This window comes from Lepisosteus platostomus, chromosome 13, assembly GCF_059453375.1.
Source record: "Lepisosteus platostomus isolate fLepPlt1 chromosome 13, fLepPlt1.hap1, whole genome shotgun sequence".
NCBI lineage: Eukaryota > Metazoa > Chordata > Actinopteri > Semionotiformes > Lepisosteidae > Lepisosteus > Lepisosteus platostomus.
The window spans coordinates 30,505,451-30,525,172 of record NC_142623.1 but is presented as its reverse complement, the minus strand read 5'-3'; the positions used below and the strand labels follow the sequence as shown (position 1 = coordinate 30,525,172).

Below are 19,722 nucleotides of genomic sequence, written 5' to 3'. Positions count from 1 at the left end.
GTTTTGTATTATGGAGTGATGGATTAAGATATAAATGTACTGAAAGTACTGCATTATTTGTTTTTTAAAGAAAAATTTAAAAACACAAATGCCATTTTATACTTCAAAAGAAGTAGAATAGTTTATACTTGATTTGAAACCTTTAGAAACAACCTTGTATTGCTTATAAAAATATGCTTGCTATTGCAGAGCAAAGGACAACATTAAATCGATGTTTGTATTTCAGTCCTTTAATCAGCCAGCGTGGAGAAGAGACCTGCACCTGAGAGACTCTATTCTGGGATTCCGCAAAGAGGACAAGATCCAGAGTAAGAAATTATATAACATATTCAAACAGATGTTTTTTTAAATGAAGATGGTTTCACTCTGGAACTGGTTGTCCTGCAGACCCTGAGGTTTTGGTGTTTGAGAGAGTCCAGCCTGTGTGTGGTAAGTGTGGATTCCTCACTTTGGAATGGTATTCAATCCAAACTGCAGGAAGCTTTGAAGATGCTTTTTATGTGCTGTAGTGGTCACACTGGGGTTTCAATGTGAGAGGGCGGTCTTTTTTTTTTCTCTCGTACATTTTTGTAAATTTATTTTTGAAAAGCTGGGCTTTCTAAGCTTTCTGGTGGCGTCTGCTTTTTATATCGGAAGTGCACCTTGTTAAAGCACGCTGGGGCACACAAATCTCAACCTCAGCATTTAAATCAGCAATGAACTTAAATGAGTCCAGAGTGATTGATTTTAGCAGTGCTGCTAGCCAATCGCTCACAGTGAATGGAAACGAACTCCTCTTTGAAAGTTTGCTGCTGTGTTTTCAAAGTCATGGATTTATTTTGTCTGCACATGTTGTGCCTAACCATGTTTTAATTATTTAATACCAAACTTTGCTGTGCTCTCACTTTGGTATATCATGGTCCCTTTTTGTAAGGGCACAAAAACACATAGAGGCACTATAACACTGGAGGTAGAGTACAGGAATAACATCTGCACCTGAGCTTCTTGATCTTCACGGGTGTGTCCGGAGATGAAAGGACTCAGGTATATCAGACTGCGATCAGTGCTACACTTCAATGGGAAGGATGTGGTTTTACAGCACCAGCTGCTCGGGGAATTCATCCAGAAGAACACAGTGTGACTCAGTGTCAGGCCAGTTCCAGTCTGAAGCAACAACAGATGAGCTGTTGAGGACCGAAGACTGTAAATCACTTCACAGGTGAAATCAAGGACATCAGGTTCCTTCCTTAACGGTACCACCTCTCCATTAGCCTGATGGTGCTTTCCAGATAGACAGACAAACAGCAGGGACAGTGTAAGGGTGTCCATACCATGGGTTATGCACAACAGACAGCACCCTCTTCTCCCTCCTTAAAATATTCCCTTCCCCTGTAACACCCTGTCCCATCTTGCACAATGCATGTGACTTAAGAAAGCCTTGCTCTTTAATGCTCTTTAATGCATGATTGTGTTCCTGTGTGGAACTGTAAAAAAATCTTTCTAAAAAATGCAAGGGCACTTTTACAATTGTTTAAGCTCAGAAAAGTATAGATCCAGACCTTCTGCATGTTTTTTTTAAAGTAACTGCAGCAGGTTTCCCTTGATCTGGTAGCACTGCATGGAGGACCTACACACATGAAGCCCCTGCCACAGCCCTCTATTTTCTGAGGTTGGACCAACCCTGATGTACAAACCTTCCCAACCTGACTTAGTCCATAACCTGCTTTTGTCTGAACAGCTTCCTCTTTAAACCTGATTTTTGAGGATGTGAAGATGTGCTTCTCCCATCTAGCCTCAACATTTACGGAAACCAAACACTGGTTTTAATATTTTTAATCCTGCTGGAGAGCCAGCCTGCTTCTCTCCTTTAGTCACATGAAGGTTAATGGCAAAGTAAACAATGAAGATACAAATCCTTGAAGTCGTTTTAAGGGTGGGTGAAGGCAACAGGCTTCTTAAAGACTATTCTGAGCAGTGAAGAAACGGGAAACTTTTCTATATTCATTCCAAGCACTTTTTTCAACTGAAGAACAACTGAAGATGATTTGGTTGGGTGGATACATGCTAAAGCATTCTGCGGCTTCAGCATTCCTCATGCTCACTGGTCCATCTCTGAGTGCTGAGCATAGTCAGGGCTAATTTGGACCCAAGACTCAATTCAGATGCTACATAAGATCATATCTGCTCTCTCTGTGCGTGTAGTGGGAATGATTTTTGGAAGCTGGAGTGTGCATACTGAACTGTGGGATTTGCATGGCTTTCTGTAGTTTGTGCACAGCAAAGAGGTGAGAATGAGCCATTGTGGTTCTCAAGGATATTCTCAAGGATAAACAAGTGTGTAGATAGGACGCAGATTCTGTTCTCAATAGTGTAACTCCAGAAGCATGGCTAAAATTATCTTTTTATGCTGTGCATTTACCACTTTACTATTTGTTTTGTGTTAAGAGAGCTCTTATGGTAATTGTGGTATTGTTCCATTGAGGGATTTAAGGGGGACCGCATAGTATGGGTTTTCTCAGCAAAAAAAGGAAAGCTGTACTGAGCTGAAATGAATTGTGGCTGAGGACTGATGTACCCCACAGTTTGAAGAAGTCTCTGAGAATATGAACTAATCGAGATTGCTAGTTGTGATTCTAAGGCAAATTTGTTATGAATAATAAATAAAATGTGAATACAAATCATAGCTTTTTGCAATGTCATACACTGAAATCTATCTGCCATGGGTATGAATATAAATAAACTTTAATAAGCTCTTTGCTTCATTTCTCACTGGCTGGCTGAACCACTGAAAGGCTTCTAATTCTGATCATTGAGTGCATAGTCTCTCTTTGTCTGTCTGTTATGAGACACATGAATTATTTGTTTGCTCTGAAAGCTTCACACTGTGAGAGAACAGAACCTAAAGAGATTTCTTAATCTGTTATGTGTATAGAAAATCAAAGTCAACAACCACATACAGGTCTTTCATCAGCTTGATATATTTGTGTTTTAAGCAAAGAAATGGGCTTTAACTCTAACCATTTAGAGTTATGGTGTTTGTAACAGCAGGGAAATGAGCCTTTAATAAGCCCTAATGAGACCAAAAAAAGCTGCCTATGGCCCATTTACTATGCTTAAATCTTTGAGAACCAGAATTAGATTTATCTTTGGATGGTCCTGCTTTCTTACTTTTTGAAACAGTCAAAGCTTTGAAATTGCAATTTACTGTATGCAGTCTTATCATGAAAAAAAACTATTGCGTGTTGAAAAATTATTAACAAGGGGGAATGATAATCCAGAACTGTACCGAAATTTGTTATCAATAAGTTATTTTTTAGCTGTGAAGCAGAAGAAAGGACACACCTGATGGTTTTACCCTCACAAATTGAAGGAGATCTGAGGATACTTGAGCATGTAAGAAACAAGCTGTTCTATGTTTAATACCAGTTATGGGAATCATTTAGAATGCAATTTCCTGAAAATTAGCTTAGATTTTTGACAGATAACAGAAAGAGCTTTTTTTTTTGCTTTTGAGTTTTAATGTCATATTTAAGAGATTTCTGTCCATCTATGTGGCAATTCGGTTCACGCAATAAATGTGAATTGATTTATCCCCTAAGTGAAAAGGAGAGGCCAGGGAATAGAAAACCGATGTTGAGCTTTGGCGCCAGGGCCTCAAACCACATGGAAGACGCTACATCACGCAACAGACTGCGCTGCGCACCAGACGTCGTCTCTGCAGCGCCACTTGACATGTTCATCAGGAAAGCAGAAGAGAAGTGTGGGCTCTCCGCCTCTGACTCACGACCACAGTGCAAGGCTAGTGGGGCACCTGCATGCCTTATAGCGGTGCTGGAATCAAAACAGATCGGCCCGTGTGTCTCCCTCGAGCTCCTGGCCCCACTCCCCCCTCCTCTCCCTCTTCTGCTTTTGCAGAGAAGCAAAACAAACCAGGACAGAAAAGCAAAGGGCAGCTTCTCAATGGTCCGGAGTCCCAAACATTCACACAAACCATAATAGCTGGCTCTGAAAGTGAGTTACGACTCCAGAAACTTGCTCTCACAGTAAATGATGTAACACACAACATCTCTTCTGAAGCACTCTCGTGTTTCACTCTCAGACACCTATTTTTACTAAATTTATCTTCTCCAGAAAGCACAGTCTACTGTGCTGAGACCCCTTAAATAACTAATTTGTTCCAACAGGAAGACAGGGACATCTGATTTCTGTAAAAGATTCATACATTTAAAAAAAAACAAAACTAAACAAGTTGGCAAACATTACAGCTTCAGTCTCTCCAGCTGCATTTCATTTGCAATTTGCCAAAATATGCATATAATTATGATAAATGATGTATAAGAAACCTTGCTGGTGAGATAAAATTATATCTTTTAAGAGACCGCATATCTTGAGTTTTTTTTTCTCAAGAGTTCTTAAAATGAAAAAAAAAATGGAAAAGTATCTGCGACTATTTTACTGTAAAAGTTTACATTGATCTGGAATAGTTTAAGCTTTGTCCTTCCTCCCCTGCAATCGCTGGCCCCTAAGTAAGAAGTTTATTAGAGTGCAACATAACCAAAAGAACTAATATTTATGCAGAAACATTACAATTAAAATTTGGTTTTAGACACTGGATCCAAACCCTTGAAGTGCGTTCACATCTGTTCCAATATAGCTATTTCAAAACTAAATTTAATTCAGAGTTTCATTTATACAGGCAAATACTTCATCACCTTATCCTCCCTGTCAGAGAGAATTAGCTTTCAGCACCTGAATAAAAAAGCATGTTATGTATGGCAAAGCTAGAGAGAACTCTGCTCTTTTTAGCACTTGAACATAGAAGACTTTGTGGAGTTTTGGTTCAGCTCCTCAGAGTCCTGACAGCAACTGACAAAGTCCACTCAAATAATAGCTACTTTGTGGATGCTAAATTCAACTGTGTTTGGAACTGACAACAGGAGACACTTCTTTGCACAACAGTCTGTTGGAAGTAGAGTAAAAAACAAACTTACTCAACCATGTAGTAAAGAGTAGGTAATTGGGATTCTTCAAAAAGGCTGCTTGATGGCTTTCTTAGAGTCAAAGGGCAATATGCTGTTTATTATGGCTGGTAACATGTTTGTTTAAGGATGTTCATGCCAACTGTATGTGGTCCTCAGTGGTCTCGCTTTTTCTACACAAATATTTCTGAAATCTCGCACTTATTTGTAATATCTCAAGTTATTCAACATAAAAGTCTGGTAAACAGTTTTTTCTTTTCAGGGTTATTAGTGACATGCGTTCAAACACATGTTGGCCTGCACATATGGGGGTGTGTGCACGTGTGCGAGTGTGTTAGTGTGCGAGATTGATCACGGATAAAGACACTTGAGTCTCGTGCCTCCGAGCACCTGAGGGAATGTAGTTTTTTTTTAACTGTAATCCAACACTTTGAGCCTCTTGTTGCCCAATCCTTCTACTTTCTTTTAACACCTGTGTTCCTCTGAGCCCTTGCCAGTTTTCCTGAATACCTGTCTCTGCATGTTCCTGCATTTTAAATGCTTAGCAGGGTGAGTGATGACTGCTGGAGGGGGCACAACAGGTAATTGTCATTCTCCACTTTGCATCTCACTCACCGGGAATTCCTAAATCCATCGGCCATGTCACTCAGTGCTCGTGGGGCCAAGGGATAGGGAGATGAGGAATGAATGAACGACTAACATTTTGCAACTGGGGAAACATCCATCATCTCAACAGAGTTAATCCACAGTACCTTACCTTAAAGCCCTGAAACAACCACAGATTGAAGACATTATCCATGTTTTCACTTACTCTTCAGTCCCAGTTGGGACTGCAGGCCAAAACCAGTTTACACTGAACATTTATAGGATAGCTCTGCACCGGTTTAGGGCAGATTAAATACAAGCAGAAAACTATTAGGCATCTTAATAGTGGTCACCTCCAGTGGTGACTGTGAGCTAGCTCAGAGTTACCTGATCTTCAGAGTTAGAATGCTAACTAGAACAGCTCATACATAAAGAGAGTGCTACAAGCTAACACACCCTCAGCTTAGAAATCAACTGGAGCTGCCTTGCACGTAATTAATCAAAACTCCATTTATGTGAACTGTGTCATTTCTGTATTGATTGCTGGTTTGACTTCCCTGTTGTCTTTATTGATGTTGCAGTGGCAGTGTATGGTTTTCCTGGGATACTGCGATCCTAGTCATTGGAGGAACTGCGGTTTTGCTCCCTTTGCTTGGACAAGATCGCGGTTTCATATATAGTACAGTACTTCTGACTTTGCACGGCACTTCGGACAGGAGCTGAGATGTTTATTTCAGCGTGGCAAATGTGACATCTACCAGTAGATACTCCAGTCAAGGGGGTCCACTGCTCAGGCCTCAACCAGTTTAGGGCCTTTCCATTGTACACGCAGCTACTAAAACGATGAAGATCTCCACGATCAGTTGGACCGAACACAGCCTGGTCCTTTCTCCAAGAAAAAACTCACAGCCAAGGTCAATTCTTCTAATCCTGAGCTTTCTTAGGAATTTGGAACAAGAACACAGGAAAAGTTATGACATACTGTTCCTATGTAGTTCCTCAACATATCTGTAGTCCTGCATTGCTTAACAATGTGGAACTACTCTTGGCTTAGTCTCTATGGGGTGACAAGCACGAGTAAGTGCCACATACCTGATTGAGGCGACTCCTTCCACAGTAGATCAATTTCCATTTTTTCAGCTCCTGGAATCACTGACCTAACACCTGCCTGATACTGGTCGGGTTGCAGCTGAAAGAGAGGTAAGTAACCGGTTCTGACATAATGTCTCACAGAGAACCATATGGCTTATTTCATTCCGAAGTTAAACCTTCTCAGAAGCATTTTCCTCAAACGGGCTCTGACTCATTTTGTACAAAATGAACAGTATGTAATGCTTCTTAGGCCGAAACTCGCCCTTGAAATCAGTAAAATAAACAGATTGTGGTGGCAAGTGTTTTTGAGCTCTCCAGCTCAAAATACAGACGCTCAAGCATCGCAGCCCACAAGACACACTGCTGTGTGTAATGAATCCACAACTAAAGCAGGGAAAAAAAATACTTGGCGCAATTAAACAGATACTTGACATTGAGACTTTGTAAAGGAATAGTCTTTCGTTGTTTTATCCTCGTATTTGGGAAGCGTGCTAACACAGGTTCATCCACCCATCTACTTTCTAACTGTTTCATGCAATACAGGGCCTCAGGGGAGCCAGAGCCAATCCCATCAAACAGTGGGTGCAAGGCAAGTTATACCCTGGATGGGATGCCAGTCCATCGCAGGACACACCTAGGCACAAACATGCACACACTCACACCAGGGCCAAATTTCCCAGAAGCCAATTAACCTAGCAGCATGTCTTTGGACTGTGAGAGGAAACCGGAGCATCTTGAGGAAACCCACTCAAACACAGGGAGAACATACAAACTCCATGTAGATAGCACCCCAGGAATTAACCCTAGGACCCCAGCTCTGTGAGGCAGCAATGCTAACCACTGCTACCCTGTACTGGATAAAGGAGTAAGACAATGAATGGATGTATACAAACAGACTGTAAGGTGAACTGTGCTGAAAATAAAGACAGGAGGTACAATAGAGGCTGGAACCTAGAACCTCATCTGCTTAGGTCTTTTGAGGCTGAGTGACTCGTCTCCAGCATAATTAAAAGTGGGTGGAGACATTTTTTTCTTTGTCTTATCTTGTTGTTTATTGCAGTGAGTTTCCTTTTCTATTGGATTCATGCTTCCTAAGCATTCTTTTATTAAAAAAATGATACTTTAAGGAAAGAATGTTGAATCTTATAAAGATAAACAAATATTTTTATCTGGACACTGCTGGTCTGTAAGGAAAACGGTGGGTATTTATTAGAATTATAACGCCCCCTGGTGGTTTCATTCAGTTCGCAGTTGTTGGATATTTTTTGTATGTGCACATTGCATGTACTGTAAGAATAAAAAAGACAAACATCCATTGTCTGTTCTAAATTTTACAATGATGTTATACACTAGATTTCAGGTATGCAACAACTGTGGATAGGGTGTTTTAAAACTGAATGTGGCTTTTATCGAACAAAGGTATCACATAATGTGATTGTTACTGTTGTTGGAATCTGGAGTATTGTATTCAGTTCAGTTCAGGTCAAATCAAGCTGGACAGATGAAATCCAGAGACAAGTAACTGACCTGCTGTAGGAGAGATGAATGTATGCAAAGCTGAAGGGCAGCTGTCTTAATAAAATTGTGAAGAGAAATTTATGAGAGTAAATTATCAGTCATGTTGGTGAAGTTAGTTCTGCCTGGGTATCAACGAGAGTAGATCCTTGAATGAATGAAGTGAACCAAAATTGTAGGACTGTGGTTGTCACCTTTACAGCCTTGTAATTAAACCATTTAGAAGTATTAAAGAAATCAATTTGTGATTAAAGGAATTAGCATTTGGAAGAGTCTGTAATGAATCCTTGTGACCCAGGATAGAAGACTGTTGTACCACATGCAAAATATATTTCTTGCATCAGTCAGTCTAGAGAAGAGCAACCAGACACCTTTCCAGGTTTAAAGGGATTTCCATTACTGACAGGTTAATAGAACAGAAACTTTTTAATCTTGAACAGGAACGATTAAGAGGGGACCTGATTCGAGATAACAAATTCTGCAAAGGCACTGACAAAAGGCATAGACTTCTTCAAAATCAACAATGAAAAGCAAACCAGAGGTCATAAGTCCAATCTATGTTAAAGTACATTTAAAACCAACAACAGGAGACACGGCTTTATGCAAAGAGTTGTGGGAGTCTGGAACAGGGTACAGAGTTATTTTGTTGAACCAAATATAATTTGAGAACTGTCTGAATGTGATCCTTGAATCAATTGCCTTCTAACTACACAATGGGCTAGAATGACTTCTTCTCATGTTTCAGTGTTCTTATTGGTGATCGGGGAGATATTATGGCCAGGCTAAAAAGAGCATGTGTCTTGTAGCATGTTTAAAAGGATAAGGAAGTGGAATTTTTGACAATGTGTTGGCAGAGCATGTATATTAACAGGATGTAGGGCAAATAAATCGGAAGGTTTTTTTGACATCTTTAATTCTATAGTGGTGGTTTTCATTACACAAGAACTTTGGAGAAAAATGAGCTACTGAAACCAAGCTACAGTATGTGCACGTCCCCCCTGTGCCTCAACATGTTACTTCCAATTCTTTGAAAAAGGGACTGGTAGTTTCAGAGTGCACTGCATAACTATTAATCTCCAGTTAAGGGCAGACACGATCCGAAATTATGCAATAACAAATCCTTGAGAACAGGTTTTATAGATAGCCAAGGGGAGATGATAAACTTCTCTTGTTAGTGTTGTCAAAGATCTTGTACATATTTGCATAAGGGTATTTCTTGAGGCATTAAAATATGTGGGATTTGCATAGATAGGGAGTTCCTTCCATTTTTCCTAGAAAAAACATTTTTGAAGTTGAAAGTGCTTATGAAAGGAGCATGTCCTGACAATCAAAAAGGGCTTTTGTTATTTGGGTCCACATCTTTCTTTCCTGCTAAAGCTGTGACAGAGCCTGATAATCCTGCTCTCTGTCGAAGGACAACTGAAGTGACTGACCCAAGAGCGGTTCAGAACTGCAGACACAGACAAATTGGGTGGGCAGTCACAAATCAGATCTGGAATTCAACTGAAATGACAACCCAGCGCCATCCGCCGTGACGACCTGTCCCACGCAGTTCTCATGCTCAGGCTGAATGGCCAGGCTGCGTTGCCACAGACAATTTCTGCTTTCGCTTCACAAGAGTTTCTGTTCTTTGTCACGTTTACAGCCGGTGACTTCTTCATGAAAAAGTCGCACTGCGGAATCTTTTTTCATTCCTGCTCCCGGGAGTGGACAGATGGAAAGTCAAAAACTGAATTTGTGGAGAATTCGGAGGACTGCTGTAATCCCACTTTTCTGATTTATACAGGTAAAACTATTAAATGAACTACTGTAACTTCAGACACTACAGTATTAGATGGACCTCAGAGTCCATGTATTAATTCTTTTTTTCCCTACTAAGAAGTGAGGTGTGAGCCCTGAACTTCCATAATTTGTTGTTACAGAACCCGTCAGCATAAAATTGCCACTTGGAGACACAGAACAGCGCCAGCCTCTCCCTGCCTGATAAAAAAAAAAATATATTGGCCATCTGTGAGAGAGTCTGGTTTAGCTCCTACAGGATACATGAGGCCAGTGATGCGTACACAACTGCTCCAGTCTGGATTTTTACATGTGCTCTTGTGTCCAGGGCTCTCAGTTTAATATGAATTGAAGGTGTATGTAGTCAAATTTTATTCAGCAGTTTATGCAGTGTGAAGACAGTTTGTATCTCTTTGTTTGCTATACTTTGAGTAACTGTAATTGGAAGCCAATCATAAAATGTTGTAAAAAGTCAAATCAAGGCTGCCAACTTGCATGGTGTAGCAGCTGAGGCTGGGCTGTCCTTCACTTTTCTGTGACCTTCCTAAACCCTAAACCAAGAGTTGCCGAGGGACAGACAGGCGATGAAGGAGCAGCGGTTTGAAGGATACAGCCTGTGACGTGTCCCCTGGAGAGCCAGCTGTGAGGCACAGTAATCTCTCACACTGTACCTCTGAGAGGCGCAGCTGTTTCTAAGCGGAAGGAGCTCGAGAAATGTAAAATAAAACGAGCCAGGGAGAGCGTCTGGGGCGGCACTGAAAGATTAAGGCAGTCAATTGCTCTTTGCATTCAGGAAAAATCTGCACCCCCCCCCCCTTCACTCCCAACCAACACTTGGTGTTACATTACTGCTTTTAAAAGACAAGGGGTTAGGCTTTGAAACAATTTTAAATATTTCTAAACTTAACAATTGTAGCCACAGCTTCCCTTTCATGGTTATGACCCGGGCTTTCACTGGTAAATATTTTATCAAACTGTGACTGGCACTAAAAGCCTAAAGTCTTTTTCCTGTGACTGTTTGCTTCAAACAGAAGCATACAGAGGGAAAATAAAACCTCCCCTGCTTTCACCTGTTCTCCTCTCACATTCAAGGGCATTAAGGAATGCCATAAGAGAATTGTTAATTATGCTACAAACAAAATCTCCATTAAAGTTCCCAGCATCCACCAAGATTTTGGTCAAGCAACCATACAGTAAAAAAATCAGCTTGCCTTTCCTTTTGGCCTACTGGTCTTCAGGCAGCTTTCATGCGGGTGAAAGGAATTTCAAAGAGCCCTAGGCACATGAGAAGCAGGGGGAACACCATTAGGTGAAGTTTGGGGAAGGGGGCAGAGGGTAATAGAAGAGTAAGAGAGAGGGAAGGTCAGTGCTGGCACACTGAGGCAGCTAGTTTATTCTCCCCAGATTTCACACCGGACAGCTGAAAATTCTCACACTTTAATATTGCGGGATCATGTTCCACAGACGGGAGAACATCAGCAAAACGTTTTAATTGCTGCACTCAATTGCTGTGAGCACTAGAGTCACGTAGCTGTGGCTAGGTGGGGAAACACGAGAACCAGTTCTAGCGGCTGCAAACTCAGAACCGCACATGGAAAGTTCTCAGATGGACCGAAAAGGATTGGGGAAGGGAGGAGGCAGAGAGCAGCTCAGAAAAGAGCAGAACGTGATAACATAAGACTATTTCACTTAAACCATACAAGGTGCATACTTTTTTTAAATAACCAAATCACAGCATACTTTCTTATAAAATTGCTGATAATCATGTTAAGAAGAGGAGACTTTGGTGCACAATCTTGACAGAGGACTTGAGATTAAATTATAGAATGTAAAATACCGCCACCTGTTGATTTATTGGAGTGTATGCATTGTATGTAGTTTCCAGCCCAAAACCCATGCTGTTTCTCCATTGGCATTTTAGATGTCCATGTTGCTGTAATGGGCAAGTTATATCAGAATATGTCAGTACAAATATCACTTCTTTTACTAAAGTTCTCTTCTTGTACTTACACAGGGGTGTCAGTTGCAGATCTGGTCAAGTTATTTAATTAACAGCATAATGGTTCATATTTCTAGCCAGACCTGAACAGATATTACAGGTTACTGTTTTTTTTTCAGGAATCAACTGTGAAAGATATGAAGAAAAACCCTTTATTTAGTTTAAATCTGAAAATAATTAGGCTAATTGTCAACTTAAGTCCGGCCAAACACCAGAAAGCCCTACAGGAACTGTGTGTGACACTGCTGTACATAGCATGTTCAGTGACAAAGGAGGCTGCACCGTGAAGACTGACCTGTGACATGATTTGAAGCCTGCAATTACTGTACAACGGTTATAACTGTTAGCTTTGTGACCAGATTCCTGTTTTAAGGATGTTAAGTGGCAGATCACTTGAAAATTGTCTGAAGGCTGCACAGCTGAAATGTTGCGTCTCTCTACTTTTCCTTTCAGCATGGAATAAACCTTTACCTGTTCCTTTGCAGCCTACGCATTGCTGACGCAGCTCCCTACTTGAAGCTGGAAGTAGTTTTGCTTGCAAGGTTGAGCTGAGTCGTCCTCCAAGGCACAGAATCCTGCACGAGTCCAAAGCAGATCTACCTACACTGTAGCTCAAAACTAACAAAAGGGTGAGGGCACAGGTAAAGAAATCAAGTGAAAGAAATGTCTCCATTTTAGGGTGCTCCTGCTCTCAGCCCACATACCGATATTGGCATCCTAGTGGTGGCTAAGGATCTGCACCTGTGGCTGGAAGGTTGCTGGTTCAAATCACGCAGCTGGCGGAGGAATCCTACTCTGTTGGGCTCCTGAGCAAGGCCCATAACCCCAACTGCTCCAGAGTGCCGTACAATGGCAGACCCTGCGCTCTGACCCCAGGCTCTCTCCCTGTCTGTGTGTCTCATGGAGAGCAAGCTGGGGTATGCAAAAAGACAATTCCTAATGCAAGAAATTGTAAAGGGTTAATAAAGTGATGTTAAATCCCCATTATCCAGGCAGACTGTGTGAAGGGCAATTTTTTAAAAATAATATATACATATTAAGTATGCATTCTTTTCTCTATTGGATTTAGACTGCATTTGGCACTTTCCATTTCTGAGCAGACACACGCGTTTCTATTCATCATGAAGAGAGTACCTTAGCCAGACATGCCCTGCAGGCTACAGATGGGATTAATTCCCTCGACTTTCTTCCTTTCTTGACACGATCGAGGAGCAGACGAGTGGCAGATGATACAAGATCCCACGGCCTCCTCGGTTGTCCTGCTGTGACAAGTGTCATTCAACAAGCAGCGGGATGCTCGCTGAACAAAAAGAGATGTTTTGCAGCTTTCTGTGTCGGAGCTTTGGGATGAACAGCATGAGGCATGTTAGAGCCTTGAAATCAATAACATCCATGCAATGCAATACCTCTGCAGGTTTGCAGAAAAAGCCAGAGTGCTTTGATTAAATAAAATGGAAACAATTATCTTACAGAGCTGTGAAATTGGTTATGACAAAGCTAAAATGCTTAGGTCTAACCCGTTAATAACACTAGGACAATAACTCTGCTTGAATTCTTAGAACTTGTCCATAAAATGCATTCAAATGTTTTTTCTAGTTGCTTCATAGAGGAAAAAGCAACCAAGCCATTTAGTAAAATTATTTTTCCATAGATGGCGCAGTGGTACCGTGGTTGCCTTGCAATAATGGGGCCTGGTGTTCAATTCCTGCTACCAAGGGTGCTACCTGCGTGGAGATTGTATGTTCTTTCCGTGTTCACATTGTTTTCCTCCCACAGGCCAAAGACATACAGGAAGGTTAATTGGCTTCTGGGAAAACTGGCCCTTGTGTGACTGTGCGTGTGCATGTGCGCTTTGATGGACTGGTATCCCATCCATGGTGTGTCCTGCCTTGTGTCTGTTACCAGCTGTTACTTGCTGGCTCCCCTGTGATCCTGAATTGGATAAAGTATTAAACAAAGGGATGGATAGATAGACTTTGCCCTAAATGTAGTTCATTAGTACAGCATAGGTTGCAGCTTCAAGTGGACAATGTTATTTTAAAATGCTTGTTGCATCTGCTTGTGTTCTGTTGTTTTCTAACTATTGTCTCCAATAACATGTTAAAGTGAAAGTTAACACATGTTTTCAGCATGATACTGGCTTTCCAGCACTGTACTATGGAGTTATATAAGACAAAATAAGACTTCCAAAATTATACCCATAATATTAATTTGCAGATGCTCATCAGCAGCAATTCACTTTATCCCAGAGATACTCAGCTGTCAGAAAGTCAGATATGAAAATCAAACTTACACCTCCTGAAACAGCTAGAAACAACACAGCAGTTTACAGCAGGCCATAATAATCATAAAACCGGCCTTTCCACATTTTTCACACAGCCAAAAAAGTATTCACACATTTCGGAGTGGGGAGGGGCAGAATTAAAGGTTCATATATCCTGGTGCCTTCCGGGAAATTTTTACGTAAATATCAAGGATCTAGCTGTGGTGTTTTTGGGTAAATGAAGTTAACCTCACGTACGTGTTGTGTCCAGCAGCTAGAGAAGAAATACAACACGCTTGTGGAAAAACAAAATATTATTCCACGTTTCCAAAAACGTAATTGATGCACTAGGCCGACAGAAATGAACAGGCTGTCTGTCAGAGTTGCAGTTTACAAGCTGGCAGCTAAAAATTGATTTTATAACGTCGTTTTCATTCCAGAAGTCATAACCATCTTGGCATAAACTCAGCCTTATAGCTCTGCCAGCAAGGGCTCAGAAAATAATGAAAAAATAGTTTTCAGACATTTACTGACCCTTCTCAGGACCAAAAATACCATTAAAAAAAAAGGAAAAATACACATTTTTAAAAAGTGTTCTTGAGATTGTTATGTATTATTCTAGCAACACAGATTGGTATTACTCTGAATCTAGTACGAATAAAATGATGATAGAAAATTAGAACAAATAATAATTGCAATTTCAATACAGTTCAAATATAGATGTGTTCAAGAAACGGGGGGGGGGGGTTGACATACACAGATTTTTTTGCAAAAGACAATGGAATTCAATTAAAAAACAATGGTTTTAAGTTGTACTATAACTCTGTAACTATAATACATGTCAGAGGAATTGAGTCTGCATACATATGAGATATGCTGAACCAATTATCAGGTTTTAATACCAACTAATTGTTGAACAGATTCTTAATTAATTTGATTAATCCGTCACTGTCTGTAGGCCAAGTTTCACCAACTCCTATAATAACATAATAACATAATTAGTAGCTCATATTGGTGATTCTAAGTCCAACATCTTTTTCCTTTTTCTATTTCTCCTGATATTTAAAGGGGAACTATTTGTATATGTTCAATTTCAAGTTTATTGTCATTATACTCATACACAGGTATACACTATAACGAAATGCTATTTAGCTAGCTCTCAGACGGTAAGTATGGCAAAAAACAACATTACAATTGTGTAAGAAAAGAAAGACAGAGACAACAGGCAATGTGCAAAACAACAACAGATAATGTGCAAAACAACAACAGTTGTGCAAAATCAAACGTCAATAGAATGAAATAAAGGATTCAAACTTATAGGGAGTGAATGTCTTGACATGTGAGGTAGAGGTAGATTTCAATGTGTGTTTGAGTTTTGATAAAGAGAGAAGGCACCATTAGGGTTCAGATCATAGGTGAGAGAGGCTAGGGGTTTAATAGTCTGATAGTGCGGGGGTAAAAACGGTCTCTGAGTCTGGTACTCCAGGCCCAAATGATCTGATACTGTTTTCCAGATGGTAGAGGGTCAAACAGTCTGTAGCTGGGGTATGGGGTCTTTAATGATGCTTAGAGCTTTGTCATATATGTCCTGGCTGGATGGGAGAGCAACCCCAGTGATGGACTGGGCTGTTTTCAGCACCTGCTGTAGGGCTTTGCAGTCAGTAATACTGCAGTTGCCATACATGATGCAACCTGTCAGTATGGTTTCTGTAGTGCATCTGTATAAGTTAGTGAGGATCTGAGAAGATATCTTAGCCTTCTTCAACCATCTTAGGAAGTACAGGCGCTGTTGTGCTTTCTTGATCAGACAAGTGGCGTTGAGAGACCTTGTGAGTCCTTGGTGATATGGACCATAAATTTGAAGTTACTGACCCTTTCTACTTCAGTCCCGTTGATGTGGATAAGGGCATGACCGTTTTGCAGTTTTCTGAAATCAACGATCAGCTCCTTGGTTTTACTGACATTGAGGGTGAGGTTGTTGTCCTCCCACCATGTTGTAAGGAGATTGACCTCCTCCCTGTACGCCCTCTCATCATTGTCTGTGATCAGACATATTGTGGTGTCATCGGCAAACTTGATGATGGAGTTGGTGTTGTGTTTGGCCTTACAGTCGTGGGTATAGAGGGAGTAGAGCATTGGACTAAGCACACAACCATGGGGGACCCCAGTGTTCAGAGTTAGTGTGCCAGAGGTGTGGTTTACAAAGCTTGACAGTCTGAGGTCTGCCTGTCAGGAAGTCCAGAGTCCATTTGTAGAGGGTGGTGTCAAGACCCAGTACACTGAGTTTCTTGACTAGTTTCTCTGGAATGATAGTGTTAAAAGCTGAGCTGGTCAATGAATAGTAGTCTTGTGTATGTGTTCTTTTTATCCAGACGGGATAGGGCAGTGTGCATGGCAATGGAGATTGCGTCATCTGTGGATTGTTGGGCCAGTAAGCGAATTGGTACGGTCCAGTGTGTCTGGAATGGTGTCCTTAATGTGCCCCATGATCAGCCTCTTGAAGCACTTCATGATAACACAAACTATTGAATGGCAGACCCACTTACGTATCTATGTCAGTAATTAATAAAATAAATGCAGTTTACGAAGAACATTTGGGAGGGATGACAACAGCCTAGTTCAATCACAATCAACCTCTACTACCCTAGATCATAATCATTCTTAATGTAATTTTCCATCCATTTTCTAACTACTTTAGCCAATTCAGGATCACCAAAGGAGCCGGATCCTACTCCGGCACGCAATGGGCTCAACGCAGGCTATACCCCGGATGGGACGCAAGTCCATTGCAGGGGAGACACAGACAAACACATAAGAGCTGATCTTCCCTTATAACAGTTAAGTTACCAGTAAGTCTTTCAAATGTGGGAGGAAACTGAAGCACTCGGAGGAAACCTCTGCAAACACGGGTAGGACATAGACACTTAATTTCTGGGTGTTGTTATTTCTTGTGAAATCCTTTTAAACTTACATCTTAACCAATGCACTTTACACTCAGGATCCAGGATGTGAAGTGAGTCATGCTGGTTGCTTTGGGAAGATACAAGATGGAACAAGTCTGTATAATCTGTTGCAATGTCAGTGGTACAGTTTACTAGGTACAGGGAAGGCTGTACTTTAGGCAATCCCTCTTCATATAGGACATCCTGAAGTCAGACTCTCTCCTGGCTGCCCCAGAGGCCTGACTTTGTTGTTGACTGAATTACACTCTTTAACCAGGTGGCCCTGTGTTTAGTAATTAACTGGTGACGCACAAATGGTTTACACTGAGGTCTGGCAGCATTCCTGACTCCATTATTATGATGTAACTAGCAGCAATAAATTACAATAAAAAATCAGAAATAAAGTGTTTCATTCTCTTAGAAAATTGAAATATAGCTCTTTCTTGTGGTTCTATAACTTCTTATATGCATGCTTTAGAGATACTTAGAGAAAAACAAAACCAAAACAAAAGCAGAGAGATTTCATAACTGGAGAATTTCAAACAAATTCTGATAAAAAGTCTGATAAAAAGGAAAAGAAGCAATACAAGGTTTTAAGTTGTGCTGTATTGTATATAGATATGCTAAATACTTGATTGCTGAAAAGGACCGTGGAGAATTGCAATGTAGAAATATAATAAATCTAATTAATCAGAATTATAATCAGTGCTTGTGCTCATAGTTCTTAACAATATACTAATACTATGATTTCCCACCTCTTCCACCACTGCCTGATTTCCAAACTATTGTTGAGTCTCTTTTATAATCTTCTAAACCCTCAGAGATGCTTTAAGAAGGCCTCATTGTGAATAAAATGAGTGAATATGTGAGCATTTTAACAGCAGTGAACTCTGCAACCAAATCAGATGAGTACAGATATCATCCAGGATCAGACGGGAGGATTGGGGATATATTAATAGAGGTCAAATATTTCAGCAACAAGGCAGAAATTAATGTATAGTTGATGTAAGAGTCTATTTTGTGTCTAGACGAAGACGAAACAACTTTCACCCTATATTTTTGTCAATTACCAAGCATCATTTACCTTTAGGTTTTGTGCAAAGCTTTGGAATTGTTCAGGGGCAGAGTGGCAGACAGGGACCTACATGCTTAAGACATGCCCTGTGCTGCATTAATAGTCAAAGTGTCCATCTCCATCTACACCTATAACAATGTAATTCTCAAGAAACTAAGTAAGAACTTCACACAGTTAAAAACAATGTAACACAGTGAACAACACTGAGTGCATAAGAGTGAGAAGAATATCCATTTTCTCCTTTCTTATTAGATAACCCTTTCGTTGGGATGTTACTTTTACTTCTGTTTTCTATTTCTATTTTTCCAATCATTTTCCAGGGACTGTATCTCATAGCCTCATAGCACTGTACCCTCTCTATCATTTCTTACGGAATAACTGCCGAGACATCTCAAATTTCAAGTGACGCTGACTCTAACTTTATTTTTAGGCATTTAAGCAACCTACTGCTCAGAAGGAATAATTTCAGTTCATGTCTGCTGCAAAACTGTTCCAAATCATTATTCAGTAGCCTTCAGATGACAAACCTGTTTGTAATGCTGGAAAACGTACTAGCTCTGTCACCATGACCCTCACCTGATGTTTGGTTATTTTTGTTATTCTGATGATATTTATCCTCACCCATGTCCTCTGAGTACTAAAGGTTACAGCTGGAACATCACTGTCTTATAATGCTTTCCATAATTGTAAAAGCCTAGGTTTTCTTCATTGAAGACATAAGCAATCTCCTTCCTAAATGCAACCAACTTGAGTCATGGACTTGATGCCCTTCTCCAGATGTGCTAGTTATTTTGGAGATGTGATTAAAAAGATCTGTTTGTTATTTTTAAAATTTAGAGATTTTAAATAGATTTTGTTAAAATTCATTCCAGATTTTTAAAAGACGATTTGATTCCTTAAACCTGTAGCCAATTATAACCAAACTTATAAGAATTGACTCCACTGCACCGAATAAGTCAACATGACATGACGTGTATATGACTTCATAATCACAAAAACCCCTGCCAAGAACCATTTGACCACCATAAGGATTTTCGTAATCATTGTTTCCTAGCATGTGGTTTTAAACACACCTCTGATTTGATCTAAAAGAAGTTTTAAGAATTTTAATGAACTAGCATTTCTACACGATCTGTCTTTAAATAAACCAAGGCAGAATTTCTCTCATCCCATCAGACGCTTGGATCTTTTTAAAAGATTGTTTTAGTAATATTGTCAACAAGCATGCACCAATTATGAGGTTCAGAGTTAAAAATCGCAACAGCCAGTGGTTTAGCCCTGAGCTGTCAACTTTAATTAAGCAAAAGAATCTATCTTGGCCAACAGTAAAAGCTTGTAAGAATCTCACTGGTTGGCTTTCCTTCAGACTAAAAATAAACGCACACAAGCCATTAGACGGTCTAAAACGAGCTATTACAGCCACCAATTCTCTAACCTCTTAAACAATCCTAAGAAATTTTGTAAGAAAGTTAGATTCATGGAGAGCAGGTCACTACCCAATTATTTACCAGTTT

General features: G+C 40.3%; 2 long non-coding RNA genes across 3 annotated transcripts in view; both read left to right on the top strand.

The window, feature by feature from the left end:
• The window catches only part of LOC148650359 (uncharacterized), a 74,479-nt gene extending 64,073 nt beyond the window's left edge, over positions 1-10,406 (top strand). For both annotated transcript variants that reach the window (XR_015926092.1, XR_015926093.1), the window contains exons 2-5: positions 227-308; positions 6,684-6,743; positions 9,796-9,936; positions 10,073-10,406. This is a non-coding gene — a long non-coding RNA (uncharacterized LOC148650359). The remainder of the gene's footprint in view (positions 1-226; positions 309-6,683; positions 6,744-9,795; positions 9,937-10,072) is intronic.
• A 2,744-nt stretch (positions 10,407-13,150) lies between these two features.
• Positions 13,151-17,564, top strand: LOC148650358 (uncharacterized). Its single transcript, XR_015926095.1, has 2 exons — positions 13,151-17,100; positions 17,190-17,564. It is a non-coding gene; the product is annotated as an uncharacterized LOC148650358 (long non-coding RNA).
• Positions 17,565-19,722: the final 2,158 nt, after the last annotated feature.